This window comes from Monodelphis domestica, chromosome 7 (assembly GCF_027887165.1).
Source record: "Monodelphis domestica isolate mMonDom1 chromosome 7, mMonDom1.pri, whole genome shotgun sequence".
In the NCBI taxonomy this organism is placed as follows: Eukaryota; Metazoa; Chordata; class Mammalia; order Didelphimorphia; family Didelphidae; genus Monodelphis; species Monodelphis domestica.
In genome coordinates, this window is record NC_077233.1 from 205,369,968 (window position 1) to 205,395,943 (window position 25,976).

Below are 25,976 nucleotides of genomic sequence, written 5' to 3' on the forward strand. Positions count from 1 at the left end.
ACCTTTTCAAACATATCAAACCTAGACCTGGACTCAAATCTTGACTTTACCACACATTAGCTCTGTTGTTTAATCTACTTAATTCTCAATTTCCTCATCTGCAAATTATCTCTTCCACCATATTGTTTTGAGGATCCAATAAGACATAAGTTTCCAACCTTTTTACCATTGGCTTTCATTAAAGTTTCCCATAATTCCTATTTAGTATTAAAGGAAATAAATTCTGGAGTTTACAATGTATATTCATGAAAGAAATAGATTAATTAATGTGAATAGGTTCTATAATAATTTACCAAAAATTCTCCCCTGACAAGCTTTTTATACTCCCTGGGGGTATGTATTCTCCAGGTTGGATATCCTTGAGATATGAAATGTAAAATATTCTAAAATAGCAAAGTATTATGTGAATAAAGCCTATTATTAATAAAAAATGTATTTAGATTGCTTTTAAAAAGAGAGTATAAAATACTTCTTTTGATGGAGTGGAGGAAGTAAGAGTGAAGTGGCTGCCAGGAAAGTTCATAGGCATCATACTCCAGATACTTGCAGCAGGGGTCTTTTTTTTTTTTTATTAATTTGGTACTCACAAACAGTTTCATAATAACAGTGAAAAGATCAGAGGATTTGGTGTTGCCCTTTACTGTATATATTACCTTTGGCATATTTAATTTCCCCTGATTGCAATTGCCCTACCTGGGAATTAGGTGACTTCTTTGGCTCTTTCCATGATTCAACTGATTGCAACCTTTAAAATGTTGGTATTACCCAAGAAGATTTTTTTCAAGTCAATTAGTCAAACCAATTCTCCACTTCAGAGCTTGAGAGACTAACAGCCCATCCTCTTCTGGGAATAGAGGGAAGAAGTCCAGTCATCTTTCTCAAGGGCATTCTTCCTCTGAGATCTACTGTAGTGGATGTTGGCCCCACCATAGTACCAGTAGGAATCTGTTCTTTATAGATTTCATAGGGCTAGACAGGCACAGTGAGGAATTACACAAGTGAAACAAGATAAAGAATGTCACCAGAGAAATATATGATGAAGGGTGAAAAGAGATGAGGAGGGCAAGTAGTTAGGGATATCTGGTGGTTACCCACATCCTCTCTTGTATCCACACAGTGTCAAGAGAATGAGAAAAAGACCCTGTGCATTTTGGGTGGACTCTCTTTGAAAGTTATCCTGGAGTATGAGGACAGGCATTGCACAAGATGAGTAGGCATGGGTGGAGTGTCATTTGCATCACTGCAGGGTATAACCATATTAATGAGATCACAGATACATTGCAGAACTGGGCAAAGAGGACTATTTTCTTTGGGTCTCTAAAGTCATGTCTGGAGACCTCAAGGAGACAGTGGGAAACTTGTTTGTTTTTAAACCTACAGGCCTTCATAATTGAAAAAAAAATAAGGAAAACACTGATCTAGATATTCCATTGAGAACTATGGTTCATCTGAAGCTCTTAACCAACCTCTGCCCTCAATTACTTTATCCCTGGAATCTGCTCTATCTTCTCAAACAACTTCAAATCTTCAAGCTATTGACTAAACTTGTCTTCCTATAAGGGGAGGAGCTAAGGGAGACAATATTAAGAGAACCACTGAACAGAAACTCAAATACAAGGTTGTTTCCCCAAGGCTCCTCTGACCCTATAGGCAGCTGGAGGGATTCTTGCTCTAGGCTTATAACTGGGATAATAATGTCTCCATCTCTGTCTAAGCAGACCATGGTAGGCAGAGGTACCCTGCACAAGGTTATATAAGGACAGCACACATATCCTTGGAAGCCTTTTCTCTGCTTCTGCCACTCCCCTCTCCCCTCTGAGGATAATTGGACCCATTAATTCCTAATGTACACTAAAAACATTCTAAAACCTTGCCATCAAAAAGGAAACTAGTTTCCTTATGTCAACAGGGCTTAATACATTTCTTTTCAAAATATAGAAGACCCAGTAAGTCACATTTTTTTTTGTTTAACTAGCAAATGGTAAATTTTCACCCACTGCAAAGGATAGGAGGACTTGTCTCTCTGCCACTGTTTGGTTAAGAAGTCCCGACAGTGTAAACATTTACTAGGTAGAGTTAATACTTCTGAAAACTCATTTAAAAAAAAAGGAAAAGGAATTTATTTCTATAGCTTTTCACAGGACTCTAAAGGGAGAAGCTCATCCGTCAACCATTCAAGTAAGGGAGAGAGCATCAAGTCTTGCTAGAGTTTCTAAAAACCTTAACTGTTAAATAAATGCATTTAAAATTTCAGTGCAAGGCATAGAGAATTTTTCATAGTCCTCCTGCAACCCATAAACTCTTGAGTATGAAGCACCACAGCAGCTAATAAAAAAATAAAATAAAATGGTATTAAAATGTTAATGACTTGCCAGTATTTCCATTTATATATACATTTGACAGTTTCTGAGCCCACTGAATTGTAGAGAATGGCTTAAACATTACCACAGTTGGAACAAAGTCATACTAAATGCTGAGAATTTCAAATTCAGAAGAAATGTCTTCGTTTAACTTACATTTAAATGAAGATCACAGCAGATGGAAAGCTTGCATATGATGTCAGATGAGAAATCCAAATCAGGGAGTGCCTAGTAAGAGGAGAGTTAGCAAGCCACCAGATTGTTGTTGTTGTTATTGTTGTTTTTTGTCTTAGCTACCCAACAGGGATAAATACTAGCATAAGTGAAGTATTTTGACCACCTGGGAAGAGAGGAACTATAGGAAACTCAAGGTGTCTTTGAAATCAATACCATTGTTTATGCAGTTTAGGAGTGAGGGAACACAGAGAATTTCAAATTAGGTACATTCATTCATACATTTATCTGAGTTTTCTATCCAGTTGATCAAAAACAAACAAAATGGCACTAAAATGTTAGTAACTCACCAATATTTCCATTTACATATACATATGAGTTTCTATCTATTTATTTTGGTGGGCACAGATAAGATATTATAAGAAATTCACTTGACTAGTGGGAGAAATGCACAAACTAATTTTTAGGTTTGCGATTATGACCTATCATTGGTTGGGTTAAGTTATCGTCCCTACTCAGTTTTGATTTTACAGGATAATCAAGGAAAGTTTTAGTTTTGGGACTGAATCCATAAGGACCAGCATCAATGTCAGCTTCCAAATCGAATGCCTGAATCTTTCCTACTCTCCATTTTTATCAATTATTGTTGATAAAATGATGGGGGAGTGCTTGTTCTTTTGTCCCTACCTTAATGAATTTGTCTAAGTTGGATAAAGATCAAGGCTGGGAAGGACTGGGAATCAGGAGAGGTAGATTGGAGTTTCAGTACAACCACTAGTTAGCTAGGTGATGATGGGAAAGTCATATGATTTCTCAATGTTTCAATTTCTTTTTCTATAAAATGTGGATAACAATATCTGACCTTCCTTCTGAGGACTGTTGTGAAGAAATAATGAATTAAAAGTTTATGAAGCTGCTTTGAAAAGTACAAAGTACTACAGATGGTTAGTGTGCCCGTTGATGAGACCACAGCTCATGGGACTTTGGGACCTTTATGCTACAGTCTTTACCCATTTTTCTGCAAATAGGGCTAATAGGAATAACAGTGATGGTGGGGGCTAAGGTCCAGAATGGCAGAACAATCACAGCTGCTGGCTCCTGGGACAGGTGATCAACACAACTACAGAGTAACTCAAGGATGTGTACATAGTTGTATGTGTATCTGCCCTAATGTCTTCTAGGTCAGGGTCAACTGACAAAAGTCTTTGGCTGTATTAGCACAAGACAATTAATTCTTTCTAGTGCTCTCTCTCTCTCTCTCTCTCTCTCTCTCTCTCTCTCTCTCTCTCTCTCTCTCTCTCTCTCTCTCTCTCTCTGTTTGCCAAAGTCTCTCCACTATTGATAAATGACAATAATAGCTAACCTTTGTATAACACTTTAAGATTTTTCAAAATTAATTTTTATCTTTTCAATGGTCAAATATTTATTCTTTTAATCCCCCCTGTCTCCTCCTCCCCATTTGAGAGGGGGAGGTGAACAAAACTCTTGGTAAATAAGCATTGTCAAACAAAATGGATCCCCCTATTTTATGCCCCCAAATATGTCTCATTTTACATATTAGTCCATCACCTTTTTTCCAGGTAAACAGCATTCAATAATATGTAATGCTTCATGAATTTGCATGCCATTCTAACACAGGAACTACAGCAATTTGAGGTGGATTTTGAACCCAGAGAGGTCTGCTGACTCTAAATTTCATGATCCTTTCATTATACTACAGGATAATTTCTTAGAAATTCACTACTGCACTAATTTTTCTCATAAATGAAGGAATGAATAGGAAAAAGAGCCTAGAGGAATATCTGACCAAAGAAATAGAGGCAGAGACAGAGACAGAAACAGAAACAGAGATAGAGAGATGGGACTTTCCTATAGCGAGAATAAGAGATAACTGCTCCATTAGTATCCACATAATGTCAACAGAAGCGAAGGAAGGCCTTCAGCACAATAAATAGCACCCCTGTCATGAAATTATGAAAAGGCATGAATGAGAGTTAAGTAAGATGGGCAATCATGGATGGCTGGGAAGGAATGGGAAAGCTTGCAGTCTTCCTTATTGGAGGATATAAAGTACACATATCCAAGAGATCACAGATCCCCTGGTGTCTTGAAATATGAAAGTAAGTGAAACTCTAGTTTTCAGTGCCACACTTCAGTTACTCAGGCAGATTCAATTCCTAGGGATGAGGAGAATCAGCATTTTAATATCTTTTCCAAATGGCAATTTTTGAATGCAATTGAAGGTACATAAAACTGCCCCAAAACTTCTTGGAGAAAAGAAATCACACAGCTAAGCCTACTTTCTGATAGCATGAGAAATAGGTGTAGATATTTGCCTTACCAATAAAGAACTTCTCTCTCAACTCACCTCTGTTCAATTCAAGGCAATCACACTTTCCCTCCCCAGTGATTCTGAAGATGCCTGAATTTGCACATTGCATTAAAGAGGCACAATATTCAAGTGTGGTGTGGGAAATAAAATGTTAATTTATCCAAATCACTGAAATTTTATTCAACCAATATTCAGAGAATCACATAGCTGTAACATGGTTTTACATCAATTCCTTTTACCACAATATGGATTAAAATCAGACGACTAGAGAGAGAAACACATTCTAAGAGACATAAAGGGAAAGATGGCATCCAAGAATTGGACCTTTTCTTCTTTAAGTTCTGTTTTTTTTCTTTTCCTCCCCCCCCCCCCAATGGCCCTGACATGAAACTTTTCCCTTTCACACTCTCAGACATCTATGTTTTTATCTAGCAAACTGATTCTAATTCTTTAGATGAGGGAATACATAAGGCCATATCTGACAGGGATGTATTCCAAGACTGCCAGATGACCAAAACCAAGGATATAAATGAATATCTGCCCTTTTTTTGGGAATATTTTTATTTAATTAATTAGTTTAGAATATGGTTGTAGTTTAGAATATTCCATGGTTGTAAGATTCATGTTCTTTCTCTTCCCTCCTCCCATAGCTAAAAGCAACTCCACTGGGTTTTACATGTGTCATTGATCAAGACCTATTTCCATATTATTAATATTTACACTACAGTGATTGCTTAGTATCTACATCCCCAATCATATTCCATTGAATCATGTGATCAATCATATGTTTTTCTTCTGGGTTTTTACTCCCACAGTTCTTCCTCTGAATGTGGATAACATTCTTTCTCATAAGTCCCTCAGAATTGTCCTGGATCATTGTATGGCTGCTAGTAGAGAAGTCCATTACATTTGACTGTACCACAGTGTACCTGTCTCTGTATACAATGTTCTCCTGGTTCTACTCCTCTCACTCTGCATCAATTCCTGGAGGTTGTTCCAGTTCATATGGAATTCCTCCAGTTAATTATTCCTTTGAGCACAATAGTATTCCATCACCAACAGATACCACAATTTGTTCAGCCATTCCCCAATCGAAGGGCATCCCTTCATTTTCCAATTTTTTGCCACCACAAAGAGCGAAGCTATAAATATTTTTGTAGAAGTCTTTTTCCTTATTATTTCTTTGGAATATAAACCCAGTAGCGGTATGACTGGATCAAAAGGCAAATAGTCTTTTAAAGCCCTTTGGGCATAGTTCCAAATTGCCATCTGGAATGATTGGATCAATTCACAGCTCCACCAGCAATACATTAGTGTCCCAATTTTGCCACATCCTGTCCAACTTTTATTACTTTTCTTTGCTGTCATTTTTTATGGATCCATTGACTTTTATTGCAAATGTACTTGATCACTTGGCTTAAAAAAGTTTAAATCAATATCCTATTTTCTGTATGCTAGTACAAAGCAAACTGTTTTACAAATTAAATACCTAAAAATTTGACAAAAATATTAAAATTTGATAAAAATATTATAAAAATCCTTAATCTTTCTTTTAAAGAAAGGAGGCAATCTTCTTCAGACCTGTTACACAATATTAATGTTGACAATTTTTAGACTATGTAGCTAAGTTATAGTTTGTTATTAGCATACCATAGTTCTTAGATTAATAGTTTTTATTGGTATATAATCCAGTTGGTTTCCTAAATGCCTGATTGCAATGTAATCAACTACTTTTAATTTAATCCTAATTTATACTCACTGTGTATGGTTTGTAAGGATAAAGATTATACTGCAACTAATGATCAGAAGTTGTTACAGTGCTATTTTTAAAAGGCAACAATGTACTTGTTTCCAAATAAACTTATTGTCTACTTTGGACAAGGGAAGGGTTAACATTAAGCAGGCTTCTGCATAATTGAAAGAGCAAATCAAGACAGTAATCCATTTTTTTTTACTATAGCAACTCTGTTCTTTAAAAGTATTTGTAAAATCTTAAAAAACAAAAACAAAAAAAACAACAAAAAACACCATAAGGCTATATTTTAACTGTAGTTAAAACTTCAACCCCTCAACTAGAGAGTGACACTGTCAAGGAGTTTTGTTGATAGGTTTGTTTTGGTTCAGAGAATCCATGGCTTTTGAAAAGCTGCAAAATAATATTCCTTTTCTATTATTGTTTCTTTTCATTTGGCAAATATTCATCTATCCTCCAATCTGTATCTTAGAAAGTAAAAGCCAACATGACTTTTTTTTTTATGAACTTCCTTTGTTGTGAAAAAGCATGTATAATGATTTCTGTACAGTTCTGGTTAGTTAACTTTAGCTTCCTCTGTGACTGGATGACTGTTTGTTGCTTGTAACTTCAGCATGAAAAATGAGGCACAAATTAACAGTGGCTTTTAAAATAGAAGATTAAGCATTGCCATCATCACCACACCACCAATCACCCGTACCACCTCAATAAGTACTTAGAACTGGTGACTATTTTCCTCTGGTTTCAATTACTTGACAGTGTCTCTTATTTTAAAGAATGTCAATATTGCAATGAATTTCAAGTTTTCTTTCATACTCGGGCAAATATAATTTGACTAAGATATTGGAGCATTAAAAGACAAAACAGATCATCAGGGAAAATAAGGCAATACTTGTCAAGATTTTTTTTTGGCACATTTGATCATACTGTCTTCTTTGAGTAACACATATGGTCAAATATACCGTTACCTTTATTGTTCTAGCATAACCAGGGTAACCATTAAAAGAAAAAGAAAAGAAAAGAAACCTCTTGAATGGAAAACACTTAGATATTGAAACTTAGTAAAGTACCAAGCACCTGGGGGTGAGGGGAAGGTGTGAGGGAGGGAACAAGGATAAACTGATGCGAAAATATGGAACCCTTCACGAATTTGCATGTCATCCTTGCTCAGGGGCCATGCTAATCTTCTCTGTATTGTTCCAGTTTTAGTATATGTGCTGCCGAAGCTAGTACAACACCTGCTCTTTTTAAAAATTTTTTAATTTTTTTTCCAGATTACATATCAGTACAATTTTCAATAATCATTTTTTGGCAATTTGTGATTTATTTTCTCTCCCTCTCCCCCACTCCCACCCTTCCCTAAGATGACAAATAGTATGATGTGATAGACTGTATATGTGTTATTATACAATACATATTTTCATATTCATCACATTGTGAAGGAAGACATTGCTTATACTAGAAAAAATCTATGGAGGAAAAAAAGTGAAAAATTGTATGCTTCAATCTGCATCGAGACTTTCCTTCTAGAGAAGTTGATAGTCTTGTCCTTCATGAGTGTCTTGGAGTTGTCCTGGGTCCTTATTTGATGATAATAGCTGTCATTCACAGTTGATCATTGTGCATTATTGCTGTTACTGTGTACAGTGTTCTCCTGGTTCTGTGCACATCACTTTGCATCACTTCATGTAAGTCTTTCCAGGTTTTTTTTTTTTTGTGACTCTCTTGTTGGTGATTTCTTGTGTTATGGTAGTATTCCTTTATAATCCTATACCACAACTTGTTCAGCCATTCCTCAACTGATGGATATCCCTTAAGTTTCTAGTTCTTTGCTACCACAAAAAGAGCTGCTGCAGACACCTGCAGTTAACTGTGGATAACTGAATTAGTGGATTATCAAATCAGCAGATATGAGAGCAGAAATAACAGAAATGCCCTAGCAGCATCACTACTCTTTGGGGCCATTATTATAGTAAATAAAGGGTTACTTAAGCAAAGTTATATGATAACCTCATAAGGAGATTCAGAGAACCCTAGAGGTAGACCACAGCAAAGTTTTGCCTGGGAGCATGATTATGGGGATAACAGGCGATGAGTCATATACTAGGAAGGCCAAATTTACCACGTGATAGTCTGTAATTTCTTGGAAGACAGTTTGAAACTTACAAACTGTTTATTTTTTATTTTCTAGAATTTTCCAAATTTATCAATTTTTTTCATTTTTTTCTGTGGAAAACAGCAGATGTTGAATCAGCAGATTTTGAATATGGGGGAGGCATTCAACTGTATTTCTCCCATGGATGGTCTTTTTTCTAATTTTACCAAAATGATAGCCAAATTCTGTTCCATTTTGACTATACTTACTCAGGGTTGTATGGGGTGTTCAAGGAGGACTAGTACCTCTGAGGGCTTTACAAGCTCTTTTCAGGGCTGTTTATCCACCTTTGGTGTCTACTTGTTACCCAACTCTCACCCTTGACTCCAAGAAGCTGTAGCATGTGCAGTGGCCACACTTCGGTAAAACTGTCTTGGCAGACAAACTAAAACAAGCTGAGGGTAACCAACAAGCCTCAAATTCATTTATGAATTAGGGAGTATGCTTACCCTAAGCCTATGAAAAATTTCCCGAGTGGAATGGGCTGATGAGAATAATTTGTTCTGAAGGCCATGAAAGTGGCTAAAGGAGGTGTTTCGAGCTTGGTGAGACTGCAGAGCCACCAAGATCATTCTCTACATCCCAGACTATTGCCAGTCATCTTGATTTTTGTCTTGCCACTGGAGTTAACTGACTCTGGAAGAGAGTGATATTAGAGACTTTGTGCAATTCTGCCTCACTTAAAATCCAGTTCTTGTATAAAGCAAGACATCTCTTTCCTGATGTTATTGATCCTCTTTGAAAACAGGAAAATGAAGGATGGCCAAAACCACCATTTGTTTATCATATTGTGGGGTATGCCTGATGTTTACTTAGGGTTTCTAACTTTATGAGCCCTATTAGACACTGGTAGAATATTAGAGAAAATCTGAAAAAAACTCTGCCTATTTTTTTATCTTCCTCCAGGCAACTGCTTCCTTAGCCCCACACTCAGCTTGTCCCAGGTTTAGCACAGCTCTTTTGGGGGTAATAGCTATTCACACCATAACTCAAGTCCTCATTAGATTTGTCATTACCATTACATATCAGAGACATAAATCTAATAGCAAAATCATTTAATTAAGACATGAAACAAGGAAGGAAATCCATCAAATGGTAAAACATGCTCTGCATCCACAAACAAAGGGTTGAAAATCTCCTATATCTTCAGGCTATTTTAATTCTTCCAATTCCCTCATGTAATGAGGGAGGATAATAATTTTGCACAAAGGGTGAGAAATTGAGAACTTAATGTTGGGTCTTTTTCTCTTAGAATAACTTCTGCCAGTTTAATGAACCACTGAGAGCTTTTGTCACTGATGTATTAATCACCAAAATTCTGCTGGGGTTCAGGATGCTATGACCTTGATCTACCTGGCTGTTCCTCCCTTCCTTTTTTCTCTGCTTTTACCTCTTCCTTTTCAGTGAGGATGGAGGAATAAAACTATTGGTAACAAATACCCATTGTCAAACAAAATAAATTCACATATGGTCCTTGTCCTCAAATATGTCTCATTCTGCATATTAGTTCATCATCTCTGTCTTAGGAGATGGGTGACATTCAAAAATAGGAAACACTTCATAAATTTGCATGCCATTATTATACAAGGGTACAATGGGACCTCAGGGTAATTGTTAATTTATGGGGCTTTAAAAATCTTTTTGTTTGTTTTTCAGTTCTTAGACTATGGAAACTTCTGAAGTTGCTTTATCTGGGTACATAATTTCTGTTTTGGAGAAGTATGAGAGGTCATAGTGATCAGGGAAAGCTTAGACCTCCATCTTTTAGATTATGTGATCTTGAAGTCTTATAATTGCATTGTTAACATATAATTTTTCCTCCTGGATCTCATTTCACTCTTCATCCATTCATATAAGTAAAAACATCCTCTTCTAATGCAAAACACATCTAGATACAGCATACCTAGTAAAAATCTGTACATACATCCATTTTCTTTTGTCTTTTATTTCTTTTCTCCTTTTCATAAAATTGTAATAAAAAGATTATGAACCCATAATTATGTAAACCTCACTGTTTAGCTTTTAAAATTCTACATAACCAAGCCCCAACTTCTCTTGCTACCCTCTTTGGACTTTATTTCTCTTCTATGGATCTTAGATCCAGTCACAGACTTCTTTCCATTCTTCATATACCAAATACTCAATCTCCCATCTCTACTCTTTTGCACTGGACATCCTTCATGCCTAGAATGCATTCTCTCTTCACTTCTGTCCACAGAATCCCTCTTTTCCTTTAAGATGTAACTCAAACTTTGCCTTCTCTGCAAAACCTTTCCTGACATCCTCAGTTGCTGGTTTCTGATATATATATCTCTACTGAACAATGTAAAACAGCAAAACTGGCAAGAATATGATCATACATGCAATATCCCCCACCAGTAGTTCCCCACCTCTTTATAGAGAAGAGGGAGTTTTGTTTCATCAGATCTTTTCCTGGAATGAAATTAGTTACTGTAACTAAACTGAGTCTAGTTCCCTTTTAGTACTGTTTTTGCTTACATTACTGCAGTCATGGTATGTACTGTTCTCCTGGTTGTGCTTATTCCACTCTTTGAAAGTTCATGTGAGGCTTCCCCATGACTGATTTCATAAGCAGAGTGAGATTTTCTAAAAATAATCATATTTTCCAAATATGAATGACTTGAACTCAACTTTAAAAAGAGGGGAAATTCTGGGTTGGGACGCCTTCAGAATAGAAACAGGGCTCTTCTCCTCTCCATCAATCAAGACACAGTGCCTCAAAACAACAAAACAAAAGTGAAATGAGTGAAGGAGTTCCACAGTAGGGCACAGCACAGAAGGTAGGCAAAGTTAGGGAATTTCCACCCTAAAAGGGGGAGAAATTTCTCCCACCAAGGAGCAAGCTCATCACCCCTCCCCCACTTTATCTCTCTTGCCAGAGTCTGAATGAGCACTGGAGAAACTTCTTAGTTCTAGGAGGGAGGCTGGTTCAGGTCAACACAGACTTACCCCTAAGAGAAACTAGACTTGGAACACCGGGAGGCTGAGGAAACTTTGAGATAGGGCACAGAGATTGAGGGGAAGGGGGTGGCTCACAGCAAACACCATAGAGACCCAAAGAAAACCTTTGGGCAAAAACCTCTCCAGTTCTCAATACAGAGACTTGCCTACACTCCACACCCAGACCTCTTCCAGGCAATCTTTAAGTTCTCAGGGTCTGGTCTTGCCCATAAGACCAGCAATACTAGGGACTCCAGGAGGCCAAGGAAAAGTGGAGATAGGGCTTGGAGCTTGGGCAGAGAGAAAAAGCTCAAAGCAAAATGCCATAAAGACCAGAAAAATATCCTGTGGGCAAAAGCCTCTACAGAGACTTGCCTACACTCCACACTCAGACTTCTGCGAGGCAATCTTTAAGTTCTTAGGGGCAGGACCTGCCCCTAAGAGCAACTAGACACTGCTGAAGACTGGGAAAAATATCCTCAAGGTAAAAACCTCTTCTCCAGAATCCAATAAAAAGATCACCCACATTCCTTGCTTAGACTTCTGACCAGGAAGGAACAAGGCAATGGCCACCAACTCCCAGGAACTAAAATCCACAAATACCAAAAAAATAAAAAATAAAAAACCAAGAAGAAAACCTTAACCCTTGATAATTTTTATGCAGAAAAATCCAGACTAAAGAAAAGACAAGAGAAGATAAAAAACAAGTAAACACACCCAAACCTTTGGGGAAAAAATGTAAATTGGTCACAAGTTCTTGAAGACTTTAAATCCAAGATTATATGAAAAAATGGAAGATATGTGGCAAGAAAAGTGGGAAATAGTTAAAAAAGAAAATGACAGTTTAAAAGACAGGATCTCCCACTTGGAAATTGAAGCCCAGAAATAAAATGAAACAATAAACAAACCGAAGACCAGAAATGACCTGCTGGAAGCCATGAAAAGCAGGATAGAACAAACCGAAAAGGAAAATCAAAATATCTTAGCTGAAAACCAGTCATTAAAACTAGAATTGGGCAAGTAGAAGCCAATGATCTGACAAGCTAGCAGGAATTAATAAAACAAAATCAAAGGAATGACATATTAGAAGGCAACACAAAATATATCATTGAGAGGATCGTTGACCTGGAAAACAGATCTCAGAGAGACAATTTGAGAATCACAAGCCTACCTGAAAACCTGGAAACAAACAGAAACCTTGACATCATACTACAAGAAATTATCCAAGAAAACTTCCCTGAGGTTCTGCAACAAGAGGGCAAAATAGATATTCAAAGAGTCCATAGATCACCTGCAACACTAAATCCTCAAAAGACAACCCCCAGAAATGTAATTGCCAAATTCAAGAGCTTCCAAGTTAAGGAGAAAATATTGCAAGAAGCCAGAAAGAGACAATTCAGATATCAAGGAGCACCAATCAGGATTACACAGAATCTGGCAGCCTCTACACTAAAAGACCACAGAGTTTAGAATATGATATTTAGAAAGGCAAGAGAATTGGGTCTACAACCATGGATCACTTACCCATAAAACTGACTATATACTTCCAGGGGAAAGTATGGGCATTCAACAAAATAGAAGACTTCCAAATATTTGTAAAGAAATGAACAGAACTAAACAGAAAATTTGACATCAAAATACAAAAACCAAGAAAAACATGAAAAGGTAAATAATAAAGAAAGGGGTCTTATTTTTTTTCCTTTAAGGGCCTAAATAAGGCCAAATTGTTTATACTTCACTATGGGAAAATGTTATTTGTAACTTTCAAAAATTGTATTCACTTATTTAGTAGTTAGAAGAATTATTCATAGGTAGAGATTGTTGTACTAAGTGGTTTAAAATCATATGTAAAAAAGAAGAAGAAGAAGAAGAAAGAAGAAGGAAGAAGAAGAAAGAAAGAAAGAAAGAAAGAAAGAAAGAAAGAAAGAAAGAAAGAAAGAAAGAAAGAAAGAAAGAAAGAAAGAAAGAAAGAAAGAAAGAAAGAAAGAAAGAAAGAAAGAAAGAAATATAAGGGGGGATAGAAGACAGCACTAGGAGAAACTTGAAGGAATAAGAAAATTAGGATAATCTATACTACACAAAAAGGCACATGGGAGTGGGAAGGGAAGAATACAACTATAAGAAGAAGAGGAAGAGAGTACTAAAAGGTAATACTCAAACCTCACTCTCAGTGGAATCATTCCCAAGAAGGAAGAGCATCTGATCCACTGGGGTATCGAATTCTATCTTACCCTATAGGGAAATTGAGAGGGGAAAACTAAGGGGTAAAGGGGATTTGGAAGTTAAAAAAAGTGAGGGAAAGAGAAGGGGAAGGGAATTTAATAGACCCTAAAAAAATAAAAAGGGAATAAAAAAGGAGGCGGTGAAAAGGGAGGGTGGGGAGAGAAGCAATACTAGGGAGGGAGAATGTGTGGGGTAGCTTAAAAAGACCCCAAAAGAAAAATAAGAGAGGAATAAGAAGGGGGGGGGGAGAAAGGAAAGTAAAATAAGGGTGGGGATTAGGGGTATTGATTAAAAACAAAACACTGATGTTGAAGGAAATGGTGAAAGAGGAAATGGCAGGACAGGGAGAGAAAATAAAAATGTTGGGGAATACACAAGTAGTAATCATAGCTTTGAATGTGAATGGGATGAACTCACATGTAAAGTGGAAGCAAATAGCAGAGTGAATAAGAAACTAAAATCCTACCATATGTTTTCTATAAGAAACACACACGAGGAGGATAGCCACACACAGAGTAAGGACCAAAGACTGGAGAAAAATCCATTTGACTTCAACTGAGAAAAAGAAGGCAGGAGTTGCAATCATGATATCTGACAAAGCCAAAGGATGTGAAATTGAGATTAACTCCACCCTACTTATTCTTTAGAATTTTAACCACCAGGAATGTATATACATACCCACTTAAAGATTAAGTGTGGGGGAGGAAGGTCTATGACCCATGTGTGCTATCAAGTGTAATGGAGGGATTGGTTGGTGGTAAAGAAGATAAAGGAGGAATGGAGATTTCTTCTGAAAGTAGGATCCAGGAGAGGCAGCTGGTGTTTAAATTTGGCTCAGAGGGAGGAGAGGGTGGTTGATTAATTTCCACCTTCAGTCTTCCCTCCTCAGCTATGGCTGCTCTCACAGACTGGCTCTTGAATTCCTCCACCAATAGAGCCCTAAAGGTTTCTTCTCAGGAAGATTACTCTCTCCCACCCCCCACCCCCAAGCTGTCCCACTTACACTTGAGTCACTTTGGGAAATGATAACAACTTTAATATAAATTAAGTCAATTAGGGTAACACAAAGATAATGGCTGGCAAGAAGGGAATTAGGGAGGAAAGGTGTCCCTTCTCTAACTACTCCTTTCCTTCCCTCCATGATTTTGGGCAAAATCTGGCCTTGGCAGCCTGGGCCCTCAGTTTGACTGGTTCTGGTCTTTGGCCCTCTGGCCACAGTTCAGACCCAGGGCACTAGGAGCTGTGAGGTAAAGGTTTTTGACAGAAGTTCAGATGTTTTCTTCAGCTGTCCCTTCAGATGGGAATTGGTGGTGGTGGGGATATCCAGTCACCAGGAGAGGAAAAAGGTGAGTATATCTGCAGGAGAAAGGTTTGGCCAGACCTCCTCCTAGGCTTCTCAAGGTTGAGAGAGAATCCAACTGAAATCTCAGTCAGAATCTTATGGATTCTCAACATTTCAGGCCTCCTGGGACCCCTCCCCCATTGAGGTGAACAGATCCATCAACTCTTCAGCCTGTCATTCTTCCTTGAGTGGAAACCGTTTGTCACATTCCTCCATTTTCCTGTTGTTAGCATGGTGCCACCATGAACCCACACAACTTACTTACCTTCTCTATGTACATTCTAATCTATCTATGCTACTTATTATTCCCACTTAACCTCCCCCCTCCCAAAATAATAAATCTTATCCTAATCTGTCTATTTGCTAACCTAAGGTCCTATCATATGCTAAAGGCTGAGTCAAGGGAAGGAGGGTTAGGATCATGTGTCAACAAAGTTTTTACCATATAATAATTTCCAAATACAAAGTCATTCCTATTGCAATCAATATAAAATTTAACTCTTAAGTAAAATTGAACTATCCTATGCCTTATGTAATACTAATTCCAATGTAACAATTCATAACATTTACATATATGTATATATACTAACTTGTATCTATTGAATTCTGGTTTATTCTGTCCCTGTGTTACCTCTCTAGTTACAACATTCCCTTTTCCACCCTAAACTAATCTTTCCCTGTCTGTTAGTGGTTAGTATGTTAATTCTTTCCTTTCTATCTATATTAGTTGATTAGATAGTATATTACATATGTACATGTCTGAGTTTTCTATACATTTACATATATTACATGTTATTGATACATACATACACATCCTCTGGTTTGAAATCATCCAAACAGGAAAGTCATTTTTTTCCCATCTGTATGAATCCTACTAGAGATCTATTTACAAATATACAATTTCTTGGACTGTTCTCATTTATGAACCAGTCCCTAATATCAGTGTGAAATTTGATTTGTGTCCTAAAATATGTAGTGATGCATGCTTATACTCATGAAATCTCCAGGCTCCTCTTCCTCATATTTGCCTGATGCTCAATCATCTTTTGCATTCTTGTACCCAGTTTTGTGTGCATGTGGATGCAATTTCCTTAATGTGATGTTAATGTGATCAGCAACTAATTTTACATGACCTATTCTCTTGAAGTACATTCCCTATAATGTCTTTGATTCAAAGTTCTTTCCAGTTGTTAGTGTGTCTTCCATCCTTTGTTGTTGCTTGAAGTTGTCACAGGTCCAGATGTCTTCTCCTTTACTGGATACGTACTTGACTATTGTCTCAACTTGAAACATGTCTCAGGTATCTGGAACTACAGGATCCTGTGTGTGTGTAAGATTAACATGTGCATGTGTGTAAGAGTGGATTTTCATTGGGTGTGTGCAAGTGAGATTTTTTTTGGTAACGAATGTAGGTGCCTTTCTTAATGTGTGATTTTAAGGCAATTATTATTTTCCTATGTGCTTAACTGTAGAGGTTAGTGATATTTTAGTCTAGGCTTGAGATGGAGAGTTGTATATTTGTTTACTATGTATTGTGCCTTATTCTGTTTTGTTTTCACTGTCATTCGAGTTGTCTCTGTTCAGTATCTCTATTTCTTCCTGTGCATTTTGGTGAGACTCATAGGCTGTCTGTTTGTTTATCAAGGGCTGTTCTTGGGGTGTCTCTGTCTGCATGGATTCTTGGGCTTCAATTAAATTTTATTCTGGCATGTCATCATGGGCATAGTGATGTTTAATGTGAGATGCATAGAACCAAGAGTCTTTTCCTATTTTTTTGGTTGAGGTAGGAGTAGTGAGAGCTACATCATATGAGCCAATCCATCTGGGCTCTGTAGGTTTGTCTTTGGCAAAATTTTTCACATATACTTTGTCACCTGGCCTGATATTGTATAATGAGAAACCTATTGGGATCCTTTGCACTAGCAGTCCTATTCTACTCAGTTCTTCCAGCCTAACTTGTATGTGTATCAGATAGGTGTGTAACTGGTATTCTCCTCCCAGCATGGAAACATAAGATGGTTTAGTGGTCCTTCCTATCCATACTGGTTGTCCATACAATATCTCCTATGGGGTAATATGTAAGTCTCCTCAGATAGAACAGTGCAAGTGGGAGAACCTCTGTCCATTTAAGATGAGCTTGGGCACACAGTTTAGCTATTGGGGTTTTTAACTCCTTATTCATTCTTTCCATCTGCCTTGAACTTTCTGTCTGTATGCATTATGAAAATTACTCTTTATTCCCAGAGGCTTATAGACTTGTAAAATGCTAGATGTAAAGTGACTTCCCCTGTCTGAGTCTATAGCATATGGAATGTCATATCTAGGAACTATTTCTTTAAGCAACGTTCTCACTACCATGCCAATGTTGTTTTTCTTTGATGGATATGCTTCTGTCCATCTATTGAATTTGTCCACTATAACTAAAACGTATTTATATCCTCAGTCCCCAGGCATGTTAATAAAATCAATCTGCAGACATTGAAAAAGCATATTAGGTAGGGGTCACCCTCCCAATGCCTTGCACTTGAAATGACCTTGGTTTAACTTTCTACAGATGTCACATGCCTGATACACTCTTATAGCATTTGTTGATATCCTTGGAACTTCGCCAAAACAGCAGACCTCATCCAGCATGGATTGTACTCTGTAATGACCTCTGAAGTGAATCATTTTGCATAGCTTTTGGGCAAGATGGGATTTCCTCCTTGTGCTAACCAGATTCCCTTGACTAATCTGGCACCTAGACGTTCTTGCCATGATTGAATCTCATCTTGGCAGTATGCTTATTTGATATTGTTCTTATCCACCAGAGAGAAATTCAGAACTCTGATAGGACCAAATCTTGCACCAAATCTTGCTGTTACATCTTCCCTGTGATTTCCTAGGGATATCTCATTCTTGCCAGAGTAGTGAGCCTTGCAATGGATCACCACCACTTTGGCAAGTTAACTGCTTCTAAGAGTTGTTTTATGAGGTTCTTAAGTGCTATTCTCTTTCCAGATATTGTGACAAATCCCCTATCTATCCAGGTTTGTCTTGTGGCAAATAAAATTCCAAATGCATAAGATGAATCTATGTGTGTGTGTATATATATATATATTAACCCTTTTGCCTTTGGATTGCACAAGTGCTCCTATGAGGGCTCTGAGCTTGGCCCCTTGTGCATTGACATGACCTGGTAATGATTCATGCCAGAAGGTCTCATCACTTGTCACAACTGCAGCCCCCGTGATTCTCCTCCCTTTATACATGTATCATCAAAATATATTTTTAAGTTGGGATCAATGAGTGGTGTGTCCCCTCAGGTTTCTCTAGTCCTATGCACCGTTTCTACCATCTGGGTGCAATCATGTAGGGGTTTTTCTCCCAATGGTAGGTTGGGGATTAGTGTAGCTGGATTCAATGGTCCACATCTCTGTAAACTGAGGTTGTCCTTTGCCAGCAAAATGATTTCATAGTAGGATATGTAAATACATGCCTACTCTGTGATTTTAGCAGTTTTTCTATCTGCTGTGCAGAGTAACATGGAGCATGCATTCCAACCCTAATTCATTAGCTTTTTTAACCATTGTGAATTTTAAAACTACTCTACCCTACTCAGGACATACTTTAGAAGATCTGATTTAGCTATTTCCTGATTAGTAACAATGGAGATACTTGGTTTAACAGAATCAGGTCTTGGGAACTATACATTTCTCCACCCTATTCAGTTTAACAAGGTCAGGAGGCCTGCACCATACTCAAAGATTTAATTATCTGAGGAAATGGCCTTCAATAGATATGTGCAGAAAAAGCACACAGACCCCTGGGCTGTCCTAAGTCAAGCTAAGCTATCATTGGTACAGATGAGATGCAGAAAAGCTACATAAAACTGTCTATATAAGGCACATCACTTGCTCTCTCTCTCTCTCTTTCCCCAGAGAGGCGACTCTGGCTGGCAGTGTGCTAAGCATTCCAACATCTTGGTGTGGTGGCAGCTATTGTCTGGGTTTGGCGGTGAGTTTGCCCCTGAGCTGATTCAGATTCAGGCATCTTGAATGAGCCCTTTGGAGTTCAGGCTGATTATTTCCTCCCTACTTTTCAAAAACTTTATCTTCCTAGAGCCTCTGGTCTTCCTCCTGGCCAGGAGGGAGGAATCCCACACCCTTTTCCTTCTTCCTTCTTCTTAATTTCTTTCCACCATATTGATTAAATCACCATAAATTTCCAGCTGACTTGGTTATATATTTTTTTATATTTTTGGGATATTCATGGTGACCAAATAATTAACATAGTTTAGGTCACTGCCCAAACAATGCACCAAAACTTTTGAAACTGGGTACAAAATTGCACTGTAATATGCAATAGGTTTTAAATTAAATTCTAGATATTGGACTAGCACTCCAGAAGCTATAACTTTAGTCTCATGGACGTATAGATTCAAATCTATGTTGTAATTTGGAATGCCAGGGGCTGTGGCTGTTAGGATAGCTTGTTTTAAAGTGGACAGAACATTTAGATGTTCTTTTGTGAGCTTCAATGGCTCCTCAACCTCATTTTTAGTTAGATCTGTGAGACACTTAGAAATGTGTGATTATCCTGAGATGTAATGAGGTGAGAACCCAGTCATGCCTAGAAATGCCCCAAGTTGTTTCTTTGTCCATGGAATACCAAGCTTCTCTATATCTGCTCTTCTCTTACTGGATATTTTCCTGGTGCCCTTTTCCAAGATAAAGCCTCCTGAGCAGGCCAAAGCCAAATTTAAGCCACCATTTATACACATAAGGCACAGGAAGTGATGCAAAGAACTGCCTTTAAATTCCATGGTCATTTCCTATGAGGGGTCTTTGCTTTAGAACATGATAATGGAGGAGCTAGGGATTGAGATCTAAGACTGCTTACCTTTGGATTGTCACTTGGTGAGTGAAAATGCTGACTCCATTTCCTTGTCTTTTCTGGAAACACCAGCCTTTGGAGAAGTCCATCGTCTTGGGACTCTTTTTCCCTTTGCTTTCTGGAGACACTAGCCTCTGGAGAAGCCCCTCATCTTGGAGAAGGTCTGGTGGCTAGAAGTCTTTCTAAATTTAATCCTTTCTCCCCCTCCTCCTCTTGATGGGGTCTCTGAATTGGTTCAGACCAGGCTGGAGAAGTTATCTCTCTCCTTCTTCCTCTCTCATTTCCTTAATTTCTTCCCTCTATTTGTAAATAAACTACCAAAAAGCCATTCTAACTTGAGTAATTAATTGGGATTTAGTAATTAAATCCCTGGCAACCAACTCTCAGTCCTACCATAATTTTTACCCCTTACAAGGAAAAATAGATCTAGTTAAAAGAGATAGAGAAGGTAATTACATTCTGATAAAAGGCAGTATAGACAATGAAGAAATATCAGTACCAAACATGTATGCAACAAATGGTACAAAGTCCAAATTTCTAAGGGAGAAACTAATGGAGTTAGGAAATAGATAGTAAAACTATACTAGTGGGAAACCTGAACCTTCCTCTATCAGATCTAGATAAAGGAAACCAAAAAATAAATAAGAAAGAGGTAAGAGATGTGAATGAAATCTTAGAAAAATCTTAATTAATAGATATTTGGAAAAAATAAATAGGGACAAAAAGGAATACACCTTCTTTTCAGCAGCCCATGGTACCTTCACAAAGATTGACCACGTATTAGGACATAAAAACATTGCAAACAAGTGCAAAAGAGAAGAAATAATAAATGCAACCTTCTCAGATTATAATGCAATAAAATAATAATCAGTAAGGGTACATGGAAAGGCAAATCAAAAACCAATTAGAAATTAAGTAATATGATTCTCCAAAATTGGTTGAAGAACAAATCATAGAAACAATTAATAATTTCATTGAAGAAAATGACAATGATGATACATCCTTTCAAAATCTATGGGATGCAGCCAAAGCAGTACTCAGGGAAAATTTGTATCCTTGAGTTCATATATTAACAAATTAGGGAGGGCAGAAGTCAATGAATTGGACGTGCAAATTAAAAAGACTAGAAAATGAACAAATTAAAAATCTCCAGATGAAAATAAATTTAGAGAACCTAAAAATTAAAGAAGAAATTAATAAAATCAAAAGTGAAAGAACTATTGAATTAATAAACAAGACTAGAAGTCTTTGGTACTTTGAAAAAATAAATAAAATAGACAAAGTACTGGTAAATCTAATAAAAAAGGAAAGATGAAAACCAAATTTACAGTATCCAAGATGAAAAGGGAGACCTCACCTCTAATGAAGAGGAAATTAAGGCAATCATTAAAAACCATTTTGCCCAATTACTTGGCAATAAATATGGAAATGATATAGATGAATATTTACAAAATTATAAATTGCCTAGATTAACAGAAGAAATAGAATACTTAAATAACCCTATATCAGAAGAAGAAATTGAACAAGCCATCAAAGAACTCCCTAAGGAAAAGTCCCCAGGATCAGATAGATTCACAAATGAATTCTATCAAACATTCAAAGAACAACTAATCCAAATATTATACAAACTATTTGACATAATAAGCAAAGTAGGAATTCTACCAAATTCTTTTGATGACACAAATATGGTACTGATTCCAAAGTCAGGTAGATCAAAAACAGAGAAAGAAAACTAGAGACCAATCTCCTTAATGAACATAGATGCAAAAATCTTAAATAGGATACTAGCAAAAAGACTCTAGCAAGTGATAATGAGTGTTATTCACTATGATCAGGTAGGTTTTATACCAGGAATGCAAGGATGGCTCAATATTAGGAAAACCATTCACATAATTGACCATATCAACAAACAAACCAACAACAACCACATGATTATCTCAATAGATGCAGAAAAAGCCTTTGACTAAATACAACACTCATTCCTTTTTAAAACACTAGAAAGTATAGAAATAGAAGGACATTTCCTAAAAGTAATAAATAGTATATACCATCAGCAAGCATCATCTGCAATGGAGATAATTTAAAAGCATTCCCAATAAGATCAGAAATGAAACAAGGGTGCCAAATTATCACCTCTATTATGTAACATTGCACTAGAAATACGAGCAGTAGTAATTAGAGAAGAAAAAGAAATTGAAGGTATTAAAATAGGCAATGAAGAGATCAAGCTATCACTGCAGATGATATGATGGTCTACTTAAAGAATCCTAGAGAATCAACTAAAAAGCTAGTGGAAATAATCAACAACTTTAGCAAAGTAGTAGAATACAAAATAAATCCACATAAGTCATCAGCATTTCTATATACTTTCAACTCATCCCAGCAGCAAGAGTTAGAAAGAGAAATTCCCTTTAAAATCACCTTAGACAATATGAAATATTAGGAATATATCTGCCAAGACAAACACAGGAATTATATGAACACAACTACAAAACACTCTCTGCACAATTAAAACTTGATGTAAATAATTGGAAACCATTAATTGCTCATGGGTAGGATGAATTAACATAATAAAAAATGCCAATCCTACCCAAACTAATTTACTTATTTAGTTCCATATCCATTAAACTACCAAGAAGCTTTTTTTAAAAATTAGAACTAAATTAGGAAAAAAAAACAATAACAAAGTTTATTTGGAAGAACAAAAGATCAAGAATATCAAGGGAAATAATGAAAAAAAATGTGAAGGAAGATGGCCTAGCAGTACCAGATCTCAAATTATACTATAAAGCAGTGGTCATCAAAACAGTATGGTACTGGCTAAGAGACAGAAAGGAGGATCAGTGGAATAGACTTGGGGTAAGGGATCTCAGTAAGACAGTCTATGATAAAACCAAAGATCCCAGCCTTTGGGACAAAAATCCACTATTTGACAAAAACTGTGAGGAAAATTGGAAAACAGTATGGAAGAGATTAGGTTTAGATCAACATCTCACACCCTACAGCAAGATAAACTCAGAATGGGTCAATGACTTGAATATAAAGAAGGAAACTATAAGTAAATTAGGTGAACACAGAATAGTATATTTATCAGATCTTTGGGAAAGGAAATATTTTAGACCAGGCAAGAGTTAGAAAAAATTGCAAAATGCAAAATTAATAATTTTTATTTATTTATTTAATTTGATAATATTAAATTTGATTACATTAAATTAAAAAGGTTTTATACAAACAAAACCAATGCAATCAAAATTAGAATATAAGCAACAAATTGGGAAAAAATCTTTATAACAAAAACCTCTGACAAAGGTCTAATCACTAAAATTTATAAGGAACTACATCAATTGTACAAAAAAATCAAGTCATTCCCCAATTGATAAATGGGCAAGGGACATGAATAGGCAATTTTCCGATAAAGAAATCAAAACTATTAATAAGCACATGAAAAAGTGCTCTAAATCTCTTATAATCAGAGAGATGCAAATCAAAACAACTCTGAAGTATCACCTCACACCTAGCAGATTGGCTAACATGACAGCAAAGGAAAGTAATAAATGTTGGAGGGAATGTGGCAAAGTTGGGACATTAATGCGTTGCTCATAGAGTTGTGAATTGATCCAACCATTCTGGAGGACAATTTGGAACTATGCCCAAAGGGCATTAAAAGACTAATTAAAAAAAATAAATTAAAAAAAACTAATTAAAAGGCCCTTTCATCCAGGTATAGCAGTGCTAGGTTTGTACTCCAAAGAGATAATAAGAAAAAAAGACTTGTGTAAGACTATTCATTGTTGCCCTGTTTGTGTTGGCAAAAAATTGGGAAACAAGGAGATGCCCTTCGATTGGGGAATGGCTGAATCAATTGTGGTATATGTTGGTGATGGAATACTATTGTGCTCAAAAGAATAATGAACTGGAGGAAATCCATGTTAAATGGAATGACCTCCAGGGATTGATACAGAGTGAAAGTAGCAGAACCAAGAGAATATTGTACACAGAGACTGATACACTGTGGTACAATCAAATGTAATGGACTTCTCTACTAGTAGCAATGCAATGATCCAGAACTATTCATAGGGACTCATGAGAAAGAATGCTATTCACATTCAGAGGAAGAACTGAGGAATTAGAAACACAGAAGTAAAACAACTGTTTGATCACATGGGTTGAAGGGGATATGATTGGGGTTATAGACTCTAAATTATCATCCTAGTGCAAATATTAATAATATAGAAATAGGTCTTGATCAATGATACATGTTAAACCCAATGGAAATGCATGCCATCTACAAGAGGGGTTTGGGGGTGTATTAGGGAATTGCTTTGAGGGTTATGATGATTGAAAGATCAGATCAACCAACCTCCTCCCTCTCCTTCCACCCTCCTTCCCTGATTTCCTCCCGCCTCCTACCCCTTAGCTTCGCCTGCGCTTTGTGCCTCTTGACTCCGCTGCAGCCCCTCTGACTGCTCGTCCTAACGGTTCTTCAGTTCGTGACACTGAAATCAGCTCTGAGTGAATATCTTGATATATCAGACAGATAACTTCTCTCTTTGTTTAAATAAGGGGTTTATTTAGGAGAAGAGGAAAGGTAGGGAAGTTGATTGGAAAGAGGGTTTGGTTTTCCTTAATCCTAAAATACTCTTAAATTGAAAGATGGTTGAATAGAGTCTTGAATTTGGAAGATGACTAACAGGTTTTTGAATTTTAGTCACTTGAGTCTTGTGTGAAGAAATCAGTGAGAACAGGATCTTTTCAGTCCTTACTCCTTCTTGTCTCAAGAGCAAGAGACCCACTCTCTCAGTATGGCTGTTCCTTTCTTCAAACATCTTTCCCGGCCACCATTCCATTCAGAATGCTTTCCTTTATTGACGGTTCTGCAGATCTTGTTCCTTTGGCTCTGCTGCTGAGTTTTTCCAATTTTTCTCATCCACAGGGGGAGGGGAGGGAAAGAATATCAATCTTGTAACCATGAAAAAATATTCTAAATCATCTTGATTAAATAAGTTTTTCAAAAAATAACAATAAAAAGAGGGGCATTGGATTTTCCAAATTGGATTGGAGACGCTGTGCCAATATAGTGGTGTGGATCCAGATTTTGTTGTATGGGAAGGGGAGTGAGGGAGAAGAGGGCCAGAATGTTAACTGAAATAAAATAGATTAAGCATCCAGACTCAATCCATTACTAACCATACTAGATTTATGCATAATGGAGGGAGGGAGTTATTATTGGCCATTGAATCAACTGCTAATGGAACTTCTAAGTCAGAGAAGTAGGAAGCAATAGAATGGAGTAAAAATAGATGCCAATTTGGAGTCTTAGGACCTTGTTTAGAATTCTGATTCTGCCACCATACTATCTTTGTGACCTTAGGGAAGTTTCTTAAGCTCATTAGAGCTCTGCACCTGGAAAATGAGGTTAGATTAAATCGCTTCAAAAGTCCCTCTCATTTTTAAATCTTTAAACTAGGGCCTTATACAGCATTCATACTTCAAGTTCTCTAATTCCAGTAGCTAGGGGCAGCCAGGTGGTACAATGGTTAGAACACTGGATCTGGAGTCAAGAAGACTCATCTTTCTGAGTTCCAATATGACCTCAGAAACTTACTAATTCCAGCACCCTGGACAAGTCACTTAACTCTTTGCTTCAGTTTCCTTATCTGTTAAATGAACTAAAAAGGAAATGGAAAACCATTCTGGTATCTTTGCAAAGAAAACCCCAAAAGGAGATATAAAGAGCTGGACACAACTGAAATGACTCAACAACCTCTAATTCAGTGATCCAAATTTAGTATCATGCTGCC

At 36.9% G+C, this 25,976-nt stretch overlaps 1 non-coding gene across 1 annotated transcript; it reads right to left on the reverse strand.

Moving 5' to 3' along the window:
- Positions 1-7,745: 7,745 nt before the first annotated feature.
- On the reverse strand, positions 7,746-7,852 carry LOC130455715 (U6 spliceosomal RNA). The gene has a single exon (XR_008913811.1). It is a non-coding gene; the product is annotated as a U6 spliceosomal RNA (small nuclear RNA).
- Positions 7,853-25,976: the final 18,124 nt, after the last annotated feature.